Genomic DNA, 19,136 nt, shown 5'->3' on the forward strand with positions numbered 1-19,136 from the left:
TCCCAGCCAGGAGCTAGCAGAGCTGGGATTCAAACCCGCGGCCCTTTTGTAGGAAATACTTAATTTCCGGGGTCTTATCTTGGCCTGTCGGGAGGGCCCTGAAAAAGAGGTTTGGGGCTTACTACTAAACTCTGAGAAGCAGGCTTAAGAGCCAAGGAACCCCAGAAGTAAAACCGAAAGGCCGACTTTGCTCCAGGAGGCCCATCTTTCTTCACGCGAGCCAGGCCTTGGGAAGAGAGAGAGAGAACTTCGGGGGAGCTGGATGTCTGGGGGTTTCTCCTTACAGGGTCCCCTCGGGAGCCTCCACCCAAGTCACGGAGCTCCCCCAGAGTATTAGCTCACAAACTTTTTGGGGTTCAGGACTGAGGCCAGGGACACTGTCTCTAAGACACTCTCCGGGGTCCCCGGAGCGCGTGAAGACAGACGCCCGGATCTCCACCTGCGCGCCCACGCCACCCTCCCACGCGCGAACACAGCGCACCCCTTGCTTCTGCCCCCGAGAGGCTAGCAACCGGGGCTGCCGGCATCTGATTGGCCGCGGGAGCCTGACGACAGGGGCTCCCGGCCGCTGATTGGTTCTAGCCTCCTCTGGCTGTTTCCTAGCTATTAATACCAAGGCTAATAGATGTTCTCCCCAGGACCTGGCCATGGTTTTTTTTTTTTTTTTTTTGGGTGGTGGTGGTGGTGGTGGGTGGTGGTGGGGTGGGGAGGAGGTAGGGGTGTTCCTGACATAGGCGCCTGATGTGGGCCCTTCTGCCTCCGGAGTCCTGCCTGCGTGGCCGTGGTCTGCGGCCCCTCGCGCGCTCCGCAGGCGGTACATTTCTTTCTCCTTGACCTTGTTTTACATGTTAGGTTGGCTCCCGGAGGTGTTCCCCCCGCCCCCCAGCCCACTTTATCTTCCCTGTCCTGTGGCTGAGACTGTTCTGGAAGCACCCCCACGGCCCAAGGCTGGATGTCGCCTGTGAATTGATGGCCAGTGGTCACCGCCCTTGGCCCCTTCCTGCCCGCCTGCCTTTGGGGCCCAGAATCTCGCATTTAGGCGACAGGAAAGCTGCAGGACCGCCCGCTGGGTGGGGGAGTGGCTCTGAAGTTGCCCTGGGGCCCCACAGACGTGCGGGTTAGCTGTTCTGACCGCGTGTCCTTTTGCGGCCTCCTCTCCCTTTCTCGTTGGCACCCATCACTCTTCGCACCCCTTTTTTGTCACCAGGCACCCCATCCTGGTCCTCCCGGCTGCCATCCACCTGTCACCCTAAGATAGATCCTTAGTCCTTTTCAAACAGCATTTTGACCTTTGTGGAGGACGTTTGATTGACGGCCCTGCCCGCTCTGGCCACTCAGTGCCGGGAAGCCCTCTGAGGGTGCCACCTGTTAGGGATTAAGTCCCATGTGCCAAGGCTCCGGGCGCGAGGGGCGCAGCTCTGCTTCAGCAACATGTGTCGCTGCCTGTTTCCCGGGGCCGTGGGAGAGGGTCTCATTCAAAGTTTGTATGGGGAAAAATCACCAATTTTGGGGGAGAGGGTACCCCCTTCCTCTCCAAATGGGACACAGTTCCTCTTGCACATACTTTCCCAGGAGGACACAGCTCACGTCAATAGACTTATCACAACTACGGTTAGGGGTGCCCCCTTGCTAATGTGGAGGAAACAACGCCCTCTCCCGACTCCTGGCTGAAGAAGGGACTTTACAGATTGTAAGTGGTAAAGTCGGGGACTCTTTAAAACGAGGGTTTTTATTTATTTCATTTCGCGATGCTGTGCCGAGTCTCCCAGGTCAAAGACAACCAATCAGAAAGGGGCTGGTGGGCCAGAAGGGGGTGACGGCAGGCGGCACACGGTATGGTTTGGACCCGGTTGGTTCACCCAGGGTATTTCATTTTCCAGGACCATAAGCAGAAAGCACGGTTTTCTCCCCCTATGCCCACGCTCTCTGACAGATGCTCGGCAATAACCAGGTGTGTGATTTGCTGCCCCCAGCGCCCCGGCTCTACCCTCTGCCCGCCGAGGAGAACCATCCTTTATCCCGTTCTCCCTGCAAACTGTGGACACCCAGAGGCCAGTCTCGTGAGCAGGGCCCCTGCAGGGAAGAACCGCCAGCGGCCAGAGGGCGTTGGTCATGGCGGCGAGGGGCACTGCGGCAGAATTTTTTCCTCCCTTCTTTGCTGCAATCTGGGTGCGGCTAGAGCAATTTGTCATAGAATCTGGGGGGCTCATTTTTCCGGCCAATCACTTTTAGAGAAATGAGCGCATTGCAGCAGAATGTGCTGACGTCAGAGACCACCCCTTCTGCGCCTCCATATAAACCCCACCCAGCCAGCCCCTAGCGCAGACGGCGGGGAGCTGGATGGAGCGCGCCTTGGCCCCGCTGGCCCTGGCTGCAAGCTCCTCGGGAGACACCAGAGAGCCGGGGCGCCCGCGGGAGAACCCGTTACCTGGTGAGTGGGTGGCCATCCTTCTCTAAGAGGATGTCCGAAAGGAAGACTACACTCCCTTTTGGGTGCCGTCCCGTCCTCCTGGACATGCAGAAAGACGCCGGGACCTTCTCCTGGAAGGCGCCACTTCGCCTGGCCTCGGAGCGCCGGCAACCCGAATCCTGCTAGCAAGGGGGGATCTCCAGGCACATTGTTTTATTGGGGATGGCTGGTGGTGGGGAAATCGGGACCGGTCTTGTCCAGGCCTTGAGGACAGGCTGCGTGGTAAGGACTTAAATTAAGAGGCATATAGGAATCAGATGAAACCCCTGTTGAAATCCAGTGTACGGCGGTCACTTGGGTCCAAACACCAGGTTTGCTGTTGGAAGCCGCCTTTGGAATAATGTTAATAGTGAAAGATATGGCGGCGGGTGCCTTCTGCTTTCCCGGTGAATTAGGGAGGAAAACACCAGAAAAGAAGGGTCTCCTGGGTGCATTTCCTCCCTAATTCATGGCTAGGTTCTTGGTGGCCAGTGGCCGTGAGGTGTGGAAATCCCTCTCGGGCAGGGATTCCAAATCCAAATATACAGGCTCGTTGCAGAACAGATTCTGGTGAATATTTTCTAGATTGTAAATGTTCTAATCTGTATCATCTGATTCCGCCTGGACCAGCCACTCTAAAAGGAAAAGATAGGGTTCCCAGGTGCAAACCTGTTCAGGAGTCCCCTATGGTCACTTCCGTAGAGAAGGGACCCTGGGGTGGGGGGCAAGGAATTGGGGGCATAGTCAGAATAGAAGCAGCGGGTGGGTTGGGGTGAAGAGAAGGCCGTGTCCTTTGGTCCGGGAGAGGCTAATCAAGAGGAAAGACAGAAATGCAGAAAAGGGGGCGTGTTGGGGGGTGGTGTCTGGGAACTGGGAACCAGGAGCTGGGAATTGGGGGCCGAGGGTCTTTTCAGCAATGCTTGATGGTCGCTGGAAGATTCTGACATGTTGCGGTCTTTTGAGTTTGGCAAAGTCGCCTTTTGCCATTCCTTTGTCCCTGTCAAGCCCCCCCACGCCACCCCCTCCTCACTGTGCTGGCGGGCTGCGGGGGGGGGGGGGGGGGGGTGTGTTGGGGGGGAGGGAAGCGGGTTGCTACGTGGCAGGTTTCTGGAAGGTTTCCCTGCTGGCCGCCAGAGGGCGCTGGCAGCACTGCGGAATTTTGGGGGGCGGGGTGGGAGGGGAGGTGGCCTTTGTTCTCCTGCTGGAGGGGGTCGGCGCGGGATTTACGGGTGGGTTCTGGATTCACTGACCCAAGGGGGAGAAGTGGTCAGATGGCCGGGTTCACTGGGGAGCAACTCACAGGAGTTGCTCTGGGCAAGGGCAGAGATGCCATGGCCGGCGCTGGCTGTGTGACTTGGGTTGTCGTGGAAGAGTGCGGCCGCAGAACAGTTATTTCAGTCGATTTTGATTTCTGGGGTCTTAGGAAGATGTGGCCCATTTGAGCTGGATGGCGAAGTTACTTAGGCGCTAAGGTGCGGGGACTTGAAAGTCTTGCTGTGGCCACAGGGGAATGGGGTGTGTGGGAGGCTCCGTTATTGGGGGCAAAGGGGAAGAGGGGCGAGTGGTCCAGAGTATTTTAGGGGTTTGGGCGGTTTATATTTTCTGGTGATACCATATCTTATATCAGGTGTTTCGAAACCACAAACATGAGTGAAGACAGAGTGTTGAGTAGCGGGCCTCTGAATTTGTAATGAACTAATTTATGTCTAATTGACTTTACCGAAGGTCTGAGCCAAGAGTTTGTGATTTTCCTTATCTAACGTGAAATCGTGCTCTGGGAGGACCCATCGGGCGAGCATCTCCTTGATCTCAGGTCTCTGATGCAGGGGTGGGGTGGGGGGGTGGGCTCCCTCGGTTAGGGGGCGCAGAAGACCATCTTGGGGTGTGTGGGGACACTGCCCATTACCACAGCAGAACCTGGCTGAAGGTGGCTGGCTTAGCATTTGGGGAACACAGCGGCTCTGTGCAACGGGCGGGGGCGGGCGGGGGCCCTCCCAAACCCCAGACTGTTGGGCAACCCCCGCCCATCCTTGGTCAGCTGTGCCTGGGGCAGCTGCGGGCCTGGAGCGGTGTGGACGCAGACTCGGGTTCGGGAAGAGCTGGGTGCGCGCGGCAGGTGGCTGTGAGGCCCGGGGCTGGGTGCGGGCCGCGCGCCCCCTAGCGGTCTGCTTCTGCAAATGGTTGGCGCCTGCTCAGCTGGGCTTTGCATTGCGCATGCGCATAGGGCCGACCACTTGTGCCCTGTCAATCAAGGCATCCTTACCCCCTCCCACTTATCTCCCTCCTCCCCTTCCCGTCACTCTTCTCTTCCTCCCCTTCCCAGTTCTTGTTGCCCCTCCCTCTTTCATTTTCCTAGTCCCTCCTTCCTCCCCCCTCCCCTTCCCTCCTCCCCTTTCCCCTGCCTCCTCCCCCTCCCTTTCTCTCGAATAGCCTTTTCCCTTTCTCTGCTGTTCCTGGCCTGGCCGTTAGAGGTCATCAAGATGGTTTCTAATCAGCCCCCTTCTATGGCATTGGGGCCCCTCTGCAGGGATGACATCATGTCCTTATCTCCTTGCCTCCAAAGACCACCCCTCTGGAATGCCACGTTGCTGCCACATTGCTGCCACATTGCTGCTATGCTGCTGCTTGCCTCCACTGGGGTTCCCCAACTCCACCCCGTGGCGTTTTATATACAACATGTCAGGCGAAGTCCCCCGACCCTCCATCCTCCTTGCACCACTTCCAGACCCACTAGCACTAGAAGACAATTTTCAGTTTCAACTAATTAGTTTTAATTGTAACTAATTCATTTGAATTGTCGTGACTACCTAGGCTTGGGCTTTTAAGCAGATCGTCTAACCTTTGATCAATTGCAGAGGGCACTGAGAGCACAGATTCCAGGATCCCACCAGGATACCATGCAGCCCAGGACACAGCCCCCCAGGAAGAGCACGGCGAAGGACGAAAAGGACCAGAAAGGACCAGCCAACTCTCTCTCTTGGCTAAAGACTTAAACCAATGCCTTAGTGAGGGGGCATTGGCCACTGACCCCCTGCCCTTGGCTATGCTTATGCCTCCATGCTGTGAACACTTTCCTCAAAGTCTCTGCTTGTGTTAACGCGCCAGCGAACTGGAGTGTTTCCCTCCCCCATGGGTTTTGCCTTTATGATGCCTTGAAATGGAAGGATTTGGGGAACTTCTAAGGAGGAAGGCCTGGGCCTAGAGCATGGCCAGCATCTTGCTGGCAGTTCCTGGGTGCTGGGGCAGGAGTGGGGGGGCAGAGGGGGAGGATGGCTTCTGGAATGAGCATGAGCCTGATGTCATGTTAAGGGCGGCCCCACCTCTCTGTCCCTGTCCTTACCTGGGGAATGGGGGGTGGAAATGGGGGGTATGGAGATGAGCTGAGCAACCTCCCAGGGTAGTTGTGAGAATTAAATGAGATGAAGCAGCATCAGACTGTGCCGGACATAATGGAGGTGGTCCGCAAATGTTTGTTGACAAAGTTTGGCAGGCCAGTCCACTCCCACCCTCACACTTTTCTTACTCCTCTTATTTATTCCTCAACAGCACTCCAGATTCCCCCTGACCACAGGGCTTCCTTGCACCAGCTAGGGTCTCCGCCAAGATGGGCATCGGGCTGATTTAATTAGGAAAATGAATGATGCATGGTAGGTTCCAGAACATTCTCTCAGGAGGCAGTCTCCTTACCAATGAGGATAGATTTTGTATTGATCTACAGGAGTTTTAAAAAGGTGGGTGGGGTAGGGGAGAGGATCAATGAAAATTGAGTCCCGCACTTCCAGGGGTAGTTTTGTCCCTATGTAAGGGATAAAGAAGCTGATACCAGATGGATATACAAAGTACTTTGCACATTGGTACTGAGAGGAAGGATTTTCGGTTAGGTCCCTGTGCCACTGCAGCTGCCCCTTGCCCCCCTGCTGCCCCACCCTGGGAGTTTTACTGAGAGTGCTGTTATTTCAAACCAGACATTTGACAATGGGACAGTCTGTTTGAAGTCTGAGCTCCCTGGGGTGGTCTTGGCAGTTGTGGGGGTGGGTGGGTGTCAGGTTCTGCTGGACCTCTTGCTGTTGGGTGTGCTGGGTTTTACCTCTCGATAGATAGCCTTGTGACCTTAAATAAGTTGCCTAATTTCTTCAAGTTTCAGTTCCTTTCCTAGTCTAAATGGGGATTAAAAAAAAAAAAACCCACATTTATGTACCCCACAGGATGCTTTTGAAAACCCAATTATGTAACTACTATGAAAGTGCTTTATCAATTATTGTGGAAATGCTAGACACCTGACACCCCCAGGCTCCCCCTCCTTGTTACCGTGCCCAGCGTTATTCTTCCTCGGCAATAGCTAGCACCCAGTAGGTGCTGTGGGCATTTGTGCTTAATAGATAAATTCCAGAATAAATAAAAATGAGATTAATTCAACAAACATTTTCTGGGCCACTGACAATATGCCTGGCCCACCAGGCTAGGTATGTAATACAAAGATGATGAAAACAGTCTCTTGGAAGCTAATTGGGGTCCTCATTTGACCAGTACTTTCTTTGGCCCCTCTTTTAAGCCAACCAGTTTTGTCCGGACAAGACAAAAACACCCCGGCCCCGCTTTTGAGAAGCAGAGCTCATTGGCGACAATAGCTCCTGGGCATCTGAAAGGGGCTGATTGGATTATGTGGCAAATTAAGGTGGAAGGGACAAATGGAAGGGGTGGGGATCTGCTTTGAGTTAATCCAGGCTATTGGGGGGGGGGGGGACCTTTTGTCTTCCAGAGCCTTGAGGGAGCTTTTACTGCTGGCTTTTACAAAATCTTTAATGTTCAGGACAAATAATTTTTGGTCAGTGAAAATCTAGGCCCAGTAGGATTGGAGTGGGCTGTAAAATTGAGCATCCCACTACCATTGAGTAATCATTGGGAGCATTTAGGTTTCTCCTTGCAGTTTGCAAAGCACTTTGGTAAACATCAGTTCATTTGAAGCTCACAACTCCCTGTTGGCACCCACTGGGGGTGGGGAGGTGGGGGGACAGGCCTAGGGGAAACAGAGGCAGTCAAGGGGCTCTTCAGATTGGGAAGCCACCAACATTTGCACCCCTCCCTTGCCCCTTGGCTCTTAAGTATTAGGAGGTGAGGGTCTGCTGTGCTAGGCCCCCTCCTAACTCTGGCCTTGGCCTCCCACTATCACTTCTTCCCTCTGAATTTCTCACTGTGCTCTTGAGCTTGGCAGGACTGTCCTGGCCTCAGCCTGTCCCTTTCTGGCCACTACCCTCTCTCTTTCCTTTCACAGCCAGTCTTCTCCAAAGGCCTCTCCAAAGGCTGCACTTCCTGTCTTCTTCATCACCTCCAATTTCCTCTCCAACCCACTGCTTCCTGACTTCTCTGCTCCGTCGAATGGCTCTCGCAAAGGTAATGTCTTTTCTTTAGCTTCATCATCCCTGGACATGGTTCCGGCTCGTGGACACATGCACACACTTCCATTCCTTCTCTCATGTGACTTTTGGGGCTCCGGCTCATTTCAGTTTGTGAACAGCACCCCCATCTGCCACACAGGGACACCCAGCCCAGCTTCCCCGGCCCAGCTCCTCAGTCCCCATAGAAACGGGCATTCCCAGGCCTCCTGGCTTCTGGAACTTACCTCTTGCCAGCTCACCTTGCTGAATTAAGCACTTGAGTTGGGCTTACCTCTGAGGCCTTTCCAAGCCACCTTTTTCCCAGTTGCAAAATGGAGCTGCTAATCTGGCAGGTCAGGTGGGTTAATCCAGGGGCACCATAGGCATTATGTGAGGGGCTGATAATGTAAATAAAGTGGTCATGAAAAAATTACAATTGGAGGCACAGGTAGGTTTTCTCTGGTTCCCACGGGGAGGGCCAAAGTGAAAAGAAAGAAGGTGGAGGAAGGTATGGAGAAAAAGTGGGAGAAGAGCATATTAAAGGTAAAAATGAAAGTTGGAAAGGCAATTTTAAAAATATTAAAATAGACAAAAATGCATCCATTGAATTCTCTCTCATGTCGACTTAGCTAAAAGAAGCTAAACAGGAAGAGGGTTTTAAATTGATTATCTCAATGACAGATCCCAGGAAACTTTAAAATCATAGGCCCCATTTTAAGTTTTTTTTTTTTTTAACTTTTTTCCTCAACTTTTCTCTTTTTACTTTCTGTGTCCTGGTAAACCCTGCTCCCCACCCACTGCCCCCTCGGCTGGTGATTAAATCCTGAGGTTTGTGGAGTATTTCCATGAATGAATGACCAGCAGAAAAGAGCCTTTCCCCTCCCCCCCAGCTGTGGGTTTTCAGTTTTATTCCACTTTCCGCCTTTTTCCCTTAATGAACACAGGGCTAATCTTGGGCCTTGTCGAGGGAAGAGGCAGTGGGCTTTAATGAGGTAGCTGCTGGATTCCAGTATTTGTCTCATAAGGAGCCTTCTTTGTCTGCATTGGAAAAACACACTGATTATCATAATGAGGTGACCCAGCGACCTCTGGGCAGGGCCGGGCGGGCTCTGGAGCCACACTCCTGATTTTGGTGCCGGAGCTGATGTTTCATTTGCTCCTTATTCAAGTCTTTGCCTCAGTTGCAGGGCGCAGTCCATTGAGCGGGGTTGAAAGTTGAAGGCCCCTTTGGGAAGTGGGGCTGCCGAGAAGGCTGCTTTGGAAAAGGGGCTTTTGTCTGGCCCCACACGCAGCTGCAGCTGTCCGGGATGACTTCATCCTCCTCCTTCTAAGAGCACAGGGACCAGGTTCCAACTCGGAGCAACTCTGAACTGCCTTGTTCAGCAGCCGCCCACCCCCCCAGCCTTTTTCTGGAACACTAAAAACCAAGCTCGCTCAAGATGCACGAAGGGTAGAGAAGTGCCCAGTCTAGGTGTACAACCCTTGGAGGTATCGGTGTGAAACTGTTCGTGCAGCATCCAGGTCCAGAAATGGATGATATTAACTCCTCAAGGCAGCCCCCCTCTCCTGCCAGTTGGTTGGGGGTTCTGAGTCGGCTCCAGCGCATTGGTACTGGACTTAAGTTATTTGACCTGAATCTGTTTCCTCAGTGGACAATGGGGCACTCCCTTATTCCCGTCTTTGGGGTTGGTGGAATTAAATAATATGTAGGAAGTGGCCAGCTCCACGCTTGGCTTTTGAGTGCTGTCTGTTGGGAAGGAGTCCGTTTGAGAGGCATCAGCACCCCCACCCTCTCAGTGGTGTTCAGATTCCTAGGTAGATAAAGTTGAGGCTCAGAGAGGGTATGTGGTTTGCCAGAATCAATCAGAGCAAGTCAAGTGCCTGTGTGGAGCTCAAAACTTAGATCTGGCATCAGAGTTTTAATTGTCCACCCCCTAATTGTGCTGTTATCTCGCCATCCCCTTTTCCTCCTGCTTGTCTGGTCATGAGCCAAGGATGCTGATGTTTGAAATGGCTGGGGACAATCGGTGTCCTTAGAGCAGGGGTCTCCGAGTCTGAAACTTGTTTGTGACTTGTCCCGTTATTCATCCTGAATTCTGGACATTTTTCACCTCAAGGCAGATCAATCAAGATTAGATCACTTCAATTTAGGTTTCGAGCTCTAGCCAATTCTGCCAAATTGAAAAAAATTAAGGGAGAAGGGAGGTTGATGGGAGCAAGCAAACTTTAAGAGTTGAAAACTTAGGGGACCTTTTTCCCTTAATGAATCTGTTGACCGAAGTTTCTCTGTCATGGATTAGAACTGGATGCTCATTCCAAGTTAGCAAAACTAGCTTGAGCCCAGCAGCCCGATAGCGAGAAGGACGTCCAGTTAGTAGGTTGGGGTGAAAGCACGAGGTGACACTCTGCCCCATTTGGTAAAGACTTCCAGGAGGGTGTTGAGGTAAAGAGACTGGGACCAGGACGCCCCAAACCTTTTCCTCCCCACTGTGGAGTTAGTAGAGAATAAAACAGAACATTTCCTTAGGTTTTCAATAAATAGTGAAATGGTGAAAAAAAATCACAGGTCCTCCCCACCTCCTCAGATAAATACATATCAATAATTAAAAATAAAAACAGGCCCCCAAATTGCTATTTGATATTACAGTAGCACTGTGGCTTTTGAGAATCTGAAGTGTGTGAAAAAGCCCCGGGTTCCAGGATCCTGGGAGTTAGGGTAGACCTGTTTGCAGGGGGTCCCAGGTAATTGCTCCCTTGAACGTAGGGGCCAGCCCTTTAGACTTAGGACACAAGAGCACCTCCAATGGACACAGCTCTTAGCTGCCCGTGTACCCCGCTTTTCTAGCCCAGGGCTGAACTCTTTTTTTTTTTTTTTCTCATGCCCCCAACTGGCTTCTGTGTTGGCCCCAGGACCCCAGAGCTCATCATGAAGTTGGTCTCAGATGCCACCCTCCTTAAGAGTTTCTCTTCTGCTTTTGTTCTCCCCTGCCCCTCCCTCTTCCCTCTGTTCCAGCCCTTTCTGCTTTCTGTCTCCCAATCTCCCCTCGTATTCCCCGTTTCTACCCACTTCCCCTCTCTTTCTTCCTGTTCCATTTCCTAAACTGGCCCTCCAGGGGTGCCCCTAAGCTGCCCCATGCCCTACTCTGGGTGCCCCTAGCACCAGCCCTGGCACAAAGTGGGGCCCTTTGAGAGTATGTGGGATGTGTGTTTGGATGGGCAAGTGAGTGAAAGGACCCGGCAGCCACCCCCCAGCTGGCAGTCAGGGACGGGCCCCTTCGGGGAAGCTAGGAGCTCTAGGCAGGAGGGTGGGGTGGCGGTTCTGTCCATGGAGTGCAGGGCACCGACCCACCCGAGCCTCGCTGTCCGCGCCTCTCACTCACCCGCCCGCTGGCCCCTCATCCAACAGTTGATCCTCACTGAGCCTTCCCACGCTGGGCCCTGGGCCGGGCACCTGACCCTCTAGCACGCCCCTTGACAGCCTCTTTCCCAGGGAGGGGGAATGGAGGTGCGGGGGTTGCTTCTGCGGGCATCGGCCTTGCGGGGGTCCATGCATGCTGGACCGCGGACCCAGGCTCTAGAGGGCAGGTGTCAAGGGTGAGGGGGTCGCCTGGTTGTCCCCCTTCTTGGGCTAGTTGGTCACCCTGGCCTTTAATTTGAACCCCAGAAGGGCTCTCCAAGCTGCCCATCCCCAGAGCCAGCCTGCCTCTCCCATCTGGCCCTATAGCTGACTGCTGCTCTAGATGCTTCTTGGCCCTGGTGCTCTCAGGACAGAGGTCAGAGCACAGGACAGCTGGGGTGTGCACCACCCCCAGGCTTCAGACACCCAGGTCTCCTCCTAGAAGATTCCTTCTAGACTCCAGGGGTCAGTGTAACTCCCTTTGCCCCTTGACTGGAGCCTGTGTCCAGTGTAAAGGACAGATGGCTGGGGACCTCCAGGGAGCAGCTGCGGGCTCCACCTCCACCTGGCTGCCTATTTGCTCTGCTCTGCCTGGTGGTTCTGCCCCAGGTTCATTACTCACCTGCTGCTCTGCTTGCTACAGTCTTGCCCTAGTGCCAAGCCCCATGGATTGCCTCTCCCTGCAAAACTCAGGCCCACTGTGGCTCCGTTCCCCAGTTCTTTGCCACACGCATTGGCTTGCCTTGCCCAGTGTACGTGGAGCCCACATCTGTGGCTCCCTCACTCAGCCTGCTGCCTGGCCCACCTCCCACCTGCCTGCTACCTGTGTCCAAACAGCTCACCCCTTCTGCTGAGTTGGCCGTGAGACTTGTCTGGGAATTTCAGCAGTTTCCCAGTGTCTATGGGTCAAGTCCCTGCTGACATGTCCCTCTCCCAGGAACCATCCTCAGATGCCTTCTCCCCAGGGTCTGGCTTCCCGGGGCCTAGGTGACCAACCTGATGCATGTCCTGTCCTGCTGGACCCAGAGACCCTCAGTGTGCCCCGGTGGGTAGCGCCCCCTGCCCCACCAATCTTGCCCCTTGCTAATGGCTCAGTGCTGCTATGGCCCTTGGGGCCTGTTGCCTAGGCCAGCTTGCTTCTCTCCTCACCTCTTCCCCTGGCATTGCTCATCCCACATTAACTAACTCTTTTCTGCTGAAAAACAAACTGGCAGGTGAGCTTGTGTCTTTCAAATTTTGAGCCTTTTCTGGGGTGTTTGCCTTCCAGTGGTTCTAACTTTCTATCCCTCCCCAGGGTTGACCTCTGCCTGGCTGGGTCAGCTGAAGAACTGGGGACGGGAAGGGCAGGAGAGCCCCCGACGCCCACTACCCTGGACCAAGCCTTCCCTGAAGTGATGCACGCTGAGCTATGAGACTCTGAACTTCTTCCTGGTCTGGGGTGAGTTTCTTGCCTTTTGGGGCACCAAGATTTCACTGGGGTCAGCTCATGTTTCCTTTTCGCTGAAAAGTACGAACATTTAAATCTGGGGTGGGAGCATATGACCAAGGGCCAGTGCTGTCCTCCACCAACTGAGGGTGCCTGGAGCCGAGACCCTCCACACCGAGCCAGCGCATGTGGGGTCCACTCTGGGCCGGGGACGGCAAGTGAGCGTGACCTCTCTGGTCCTGACCTCTGCGAGCCAACTCGGGCCATACACGCGCTAGGTCCACCATAGAGCTTGGCTGAACGTGTTCACGAGAGGTGCCCGCGGTGCCCGGTGTTGCTGAGTTCTGCTGTGGGTTCCACATCAGTGGGAACACTCATGTGCATTGCAGCTGGGAAAACACTCCTCCCCACCGGCCACAGCCCTGGCCGTGCAGCTCCCTGCGGAGAGCTGTGGCTTCTCACCCACGAGGCTTTGCTGGTGTCCTTTAATCAAATGGTGGCTTTGGACGGACTTCTGTATTGGCCTCTTCACCCCTGAAATTGAAATGAGATGGGAGTTCTTTATTTGTTGACACAAAATCAGTGATGGTGGAGAAGAGGGAAGCTGCACGTTCATTTTAGGACTTGGCATCTGTGTGCTTAGGGTTCACGTATCCAAGATGCGTTGAGGGGGCTGGGGAAGGCTCGGGCCTGAGGCTCCTCTGGATTTCCGACACTGGCTTGGCCGTAAGAACCAAAGGGTCTCAGCGGGGGTGTCCTAGGTGGCCCTGTGGGCAGGTGAGCGAGACGACATGGGATGGGGGGGGTCCCCTGTTTTGCCTGTATTTTGAATGCCCCTGTGCCCACTGCCCAGGCCAGTGCCTTGGAGGCTGAGGGCTTGGCTGAGGGTTGTATGTGGGGCCAGCAGCCTGGGGAGATGAGAAAGGCCTGAAGGCAGGGGATGACATCAATGGAGCCCCTAGTGGTCCCAGGCCTGGGCTTGGCCATGGCAGCCTCTTCCCCAACCTTGATGCCCACATGGGGGTCTCTGGGAGAGAGAGGTCAGTCAGTGGAGTGTTTTCTCCATGCCAGGGTGAGAGCCCCTGTGGCCACACCCCCAAGTGCATCCATCCAGGGGTTCGAGTCAGGCCCTGTGCCCAGGGTCTATGGGTGTGGTGGCCTGGACCCTGTGCCCTGGCCACGGAGTCCTCCCCCTTGCCTCCATCTCCCATGCAGCTTTGACAGTGCTCATTCATCAAGAAGAGGTTTCCGAGACATCTCTTCGTAGCCCCGCTCTTCTCCCTCGAAATTGAAATGGGATGGGGATATTGTCTTTAAACAAAACACGTCCGTGTAGGTAGAGAGGGGCCAGCATATCCAGACGGGGCCCTGTCTGCTTGCTTTTCCCCCTCTGGGGAGCACGGCTGGCTGCAGAGAGTGGGGAGGTGTGTGCCCAGGGCTCAGCCCAGGAAGGGGGCTTGGGGGAGGCTCTGCCGTGTAACATTTACTCCACAGCTGGCATTTGCTGAGCCACCTGCAAACACGGTGACGTTGAGCCAGGCCGAGGTGGGGAGCTGAGTGCAGGTTGGAGGCTCATTTCCTGGAGGGGCCCTGGGAGGAAGTAGCATCCAGTTCACATTTGGTTTGTCTAGTCCATCGTCTCTTGGGACTTCTTGGAACACTCAGGTGGGTCGAGCTGAGCGGCCAGGTCAAGGTGCAGACAGCCCTGGCCACTTGCCCTGATTGTGCACAGGCCTGTTGTCACCCCCCCACCCCGCCCCCCAGCATCCTGGGGTTCAGGTACACCCATGAAGGTTAAGTCTCAGGCAAATATGCATTTTGGGTTTTGCGTGTCATTAGGCAGAAAACATATATCAGATTCAAGAAGTCAGCCTCGCAGACAGCCAACGTTGGAACTGAAGAAAAGCCATTATTAGAGGGTTGAAAGAAATGATCATTTTCATAAAAAATTCTCCTTTGATTGGTTGGCCAATCCTTGAACAGGAGGGGGTAGAAATGAGCCCCCGAAGGGCATGCCAGGCCGCGGGGCAGAGAGGACCTTGGCGTCCCAGTCTCTAGCCAGCTGCCATTATCTAAGCAGTTCCCTGGGGGTCTCTGGCTACGTGCTTCTGGGTGGGCACAGATAGGGAGGGAAGAATACTGGAGCTCCTCTCCCACCCGCCTCCTTCTGAGGGTGGGGGAAAGCTGCCCGAGTGGAGCTCAGCTCCTGTGTTCATGGAAAGGACGTAAGAGCCCCTTTGCACCCCCCTACTCTCGCACATGCGAGGTGCCGGCCGGGCATGCTTGGAGCTGCCGGGCCCCTGACCGCAGCCTTCCCGCGTGGGGTTCACACCCCAAGTGTACTTCCATGCACATTCCTCCAAGTCATGTTGAAACCTGGCAAGACTTGAGGCAACAGGATGTATTTGTTTCTTACTCGTTCATTTACATGAAGTACCTTCAATGTTATTTTTATGAGCAAAATCTGACTTCTAGAAGAAAAAACGTCTTCCAGGCAGCATTAATGAGCTTGCTAATGAATTTTTCCCTGAAGAGAGGAAGGCAGCTTTCCACAGAAGGGGCCATGGAGGGAGATAAATGAAGGTCCCCAAGGGTTAAAAGACAGTGGAGAAGGTTGAGACTGGTATTCTCTGCTGAGCTGGAGAAGGTCTCGGGTGCTGGGAGCATTTTCTTTTTAGGAGACTGATATTTAACAAATTCTGAGTAGGATCCAAGAACCAGCTCCCCTTCCCCTCAGGGTGAGGCTCTGCTCCCTTCTCCCAAAGGAGGAATAAGAAAGAACGGCCAAGTCTCCTATCCCTGGTTTCACCCGATGGAAAATTCTGGAGGAGAGTTTGTTAACCTTTCTTGAACGAGGCCATCTCACATCCGGGGTTCCCAGTTGGAAAGGGAGAGGCAAGTCTCTGGCATGAAGGCTCTGGTGAGCCTAGGTAGCCCATGAACAGGGTCACGGCACTCTGCCCTTTGGGAAGGACTGAGGAGAGAGCCATGCAGGGGCTCTACTTGGTGTTCAGAGCCAGGGAAGGTGGGAATGGCCCCGCCAGCTCACCTAGGGGTCTGTGTCTCTTTTCTGCCGGGACATAGCTGGACCTTTCGCAGGTCCAATCTCTGGCCTGGAGGCCTCCCCCCAGCAGTGCCCCCTCCCAGTCCCCTCCAGGCATTGCCATGGGACAGACAGAACCAGGGGAAGGTGTCCTGAGTCCCCTTTGACCCCAGAGATGTGGACACAGCACCTTATCTGTCCGGTGCGCAGGGGGCACCCAGCTTTGGGGCAGGCACACATTCTGGAATTTCTGGTGCCTGCTGGTCCTGTGGTCAGGTTCCAAGTCCCCTGTCCCAACTCTCATTTTGGAAAAACGTGGTTACTTAGGCCTGCCCTCCCAGAACTAAGAAGACGCAAGAGGCAGCCTTCCAGGGACGCTGCATTTGTCTGTTCAGCTCCCTTCACCTCAGAGTCCCCTGTGAAGACCTGGGGGCAAAGCAGGGTCCCCGAGGCTGGACGGGGCCCCTGGATTTGAGGGGGGATGTGCGTGAGAGAGAAATTAATTAGGGGCGAGGAGGATGGCAGAGGATGTAGTCCTAATTCTTTTAATTGCTCTCCCCGTTTCTTTGGGCTTAAAAAAAAAAATCCAGATGGAGAGGTCTTAACTCCCCTTCCTGAGAGTTAGGAGAAAGGAAGGCTACCCGCCACCTTTTGCTTAGCTTCCTTTTGCCCAGTGAATAGGGCCTTTGGCAGGGGCTTAAGGAGGAGACACTCAGCCTGTGGGCTCCCAGGGCTGTTTCAGATGGAGACAAAGGCCCCGGCAGAGAGGAATGTGGGGACCCCCCACCGGGCACCTGGGGATAATTAATTGGGAGCGTTGAGTGCAGATGAGTTTTCCCAGGTTCTTTGAATACACTCTTTCAATGGAAGGTGCCTTTTCTTCAGTTGAAAAGAAGAAAACCTCAATTACCTTCCCCTGAAATGGAGTTTGTGTGTGTGTGTGTGTTCCCTCCCGGTGTAGGCGTGCCCCCCCCCTCCCGTGCCGCTGTGTGTGTCGGGCTGGGATGCATAATGACACGCTCAGCCAGCCGCCCCCATTGGTGCGACCCCGGAGCTGGGCGCGCTCCGTCCGAGGCTCTGGGGCTTTGTTTGCGAAAGTTTCTTCTAGAGAAGAACCAGGGTGGCGGTGCCTGGAAACGAAAATCTCATCACACGGGGCCTGGTGCCCGAAAGACAGCCAAACAGACAGAATGGGGTCGAGCAGATGGGATTGCAGAATGGAAAGTGAGGGGCCCAAGGTTTGACTGCAGGTCTGTGCTGGCCAGTCGGGCTCCTGCTTTTCCAGCCCTTGCTCTGGGCTGGGCTGTGGGTGGAGGCAGGGGCATTCCTACCAGCTTAAGGAAGTGGGTGGGTGGGGCTTGGACCCCCATGGTGTTGGTGCTTGTGGCATTATGGAGGTGGGGGAGTTGGCGCAGCCCACGAGGTCAGCCGGTGGGGCAGTCCTGAGCCAGGGTACCCTTTGGTTTGGTGGGGGCGCAGTTTGCACCTCTGTGCCCCCAAACTGCCCTGAGGGCTTGGGCCACTCCAGAGGAACCAGGGGGTAAAGTACGTATTCTGAGAGGAAAGAGAGCGGGTCCTTGTCTTGCCTAGGGTCGTGCATTGTTGTTCCTGTCTGTTGGGCCTCAGTTTCTCCATCTGTAAAATGAAGCAGTTGCCTGTCAGTTCTACATTTTCCATAAAGTCAAAGAAGTTTGGGATGTCAGTACAAGGACCGGGTCACCAGAGGAACAGAGGTCCCCAGGAGTCCCAGATTGGCTCCCCTCTAGACTCCTGGTTGGGCCTCAGGGGCTTGGTTGGACTCACTGGGGGCTTGAGGAGAGGGCTCTAAATAGGTGTCCTGGATGCAGGGTCAGCAGCAGGACAGAGTCAGCTTCTGGAGCCCTGCTCTTGCCCCTGCTCAGCCCCACCTTTGGGTGTTGACTTCGACCTCTTTCTCCAGCTGTCTGGGCCTCAGTTTCCCCATCTGTGGAAAAGGGCATGCAGGGCCAGGGTCTTCTGAGGGCCCTTGGGATGACCTTGGTGGTTGTCAGTCTGTCAGTTTGCTGAGTATGACATGGGCTTTGGCTATCACCAGCCCACCCCTTCTCCCATTTCAGAGATGAGGAGACTGGAGGTCAGAGTGGGACCAGGGCTTTGTCTGTGGTCACTGAGCAGGGTGGAGGCAGGCTCTGGTGGGCAGTGAGGTCACAGCCATTAGCTGGTTCCTCTCGCAGGTCAGAGCTCAGCTTCCTAAGCAAGCTCCAAGGGGCTGCCCAGTGTCATAGCGCAGGGATTGCGTCTTCCGGAATGTCCTTTTAAGAGGTGGGCCTCTGGCTGGATTAACCTCTGTGGGCTGTGGAGTGGCTCCTGCACTGGAAGCTGGACCTGTAGCCTTGGCCCCAGGAAGGTGTGGCCTGGCTTCACAACCCTCTTTATGAGCCCACTTAGCTCATAACTTTCTGAAAAAGCCATCGGGTGGCAGCTTCTGGGAAGGTGATCTGCTACCTGGCCTGTGTCTGAGCTGACTGCCTTAAGATGCAGCTTTGAAAGCATCCCCAGTTATCTCTTTGTGCTTTGGAGCCTGGTAATAAATAGCTCCTAGGACCTTGCTGAGGCCTGGACACGGCTATTTCTGCGGCAGGCTGGAGCTTTTGTTTTCTGACCTTGGTTGCTACAGTACCTGCGAGCTGAAATGAGAAATCGAAAAATTGCCAGCTTCAATTAGACCAGCAGACTGCCTTCCCCAAGGCTGCCTCAGCCCCTCTTTCTCCTAACGGTAAACATGTGCCAAATGGGGCCTAATTCTCTCTAATTGCCCACTCCTGAAGCAAAGAGGTGAAATTCCAGGAAGAGGCACATGTGTAAACATCCTTCACAACCTGACTGACTGAAATTAGAGGGCAGGCGGGGGCTGTTGGGAGAGGGGGGATGGGATTTCAAAAGGTGTCCCAATTACCTCTCCCATTTTCATAAATGACCCCAGAAGAGCCAGGGCCCCGGCCTTCACAAAGCTACAGGAAATTAGCTCTGCAAAGAGCTTGCATGCAGAGGGGAAAGTGGCGAGAGTAGTCTTTACTCAACAGGTAGGACGTTTGGGATCTCAGATGTTTATTATTTGCACAAGCATTGGGGTCTATTTCCAGAAATATGGCATTTTAACCAACGTGATCCTTTTGTGCTTTTCTGAGTTCTAAACATCAATAAATTATTAGCACCAAAGACACACCAGACTGACTATTTCCAGAAGAGAGTAATGTTTTAACTCTCGGGATGTGGGGCTGGACTTTTGTGTTAGTACGTGGAGGAAGGTTTTGGGGTGTCCAGCGATGCTTAGGTCACGTGTGTCCGAGGTTTTTGCTTGTGGCGACTCTTCCTCAGGATCCTTTAAGGAGGCCTCATGTTTTCCTTAGCTCGAGACTATGACTCATCCTTGCAGTTTCTCTGAGGTCTTACAATTCCAGCCCTGC

The 19,136-nt window shown here is 54.3% G+C and overlaps 1 long non-coding RNA gene across 3 annotated transcripts in view; it reads left to right on the forward strand.

Annotated features, from left to right (window-relative positions):
- The first annotated feature begins 2,312 nt into the window (after nt 1-2,312).
- Nucleotides 2,313-19,136, forward strand: part of LOC143652213 (uncharacterized) — a 33,043-nt gene continuing 16,219 nt past the window's right edge. The window contains exons 1-5 of one of the 3 annotated variants that reach the window (XR_013160489.1): nt 2,313-2,431; nt 4,175-4,262; nt 5,305-6,096; nt 7,722-12,266; nt 12,516-12,659. This is a non-coding gene — a long non-coding RNA (uncharacterized LOC143652213). Of the gene's footprint in view, nt 2,432-4,174; nt 4,263-5,304; nt 12,267-12,515; nt 12,660-19,136 lie in introns of all 3 variants that reach the window. The other 2 variants (XR_013160488.1, XR_013160491.1) reach the window with 2 other exon arrangements.

This window comes from Tamandua tetradactyla, chromosome 12 (assembly GCF_023851605.1).
Source record: "Tamandua tetradactyla isolate mTamTet1 chromosome 12, mTamTet1.pri, whole genome shotgun sequence".
Classification (NCBI taxonomy): domain Eukaryota; kingdom Metazoa; phylum Chordata; class Mammalia; order Pilosa; family Myrmecophagidae; genus Tamandua; species Tamandua tetradactyla.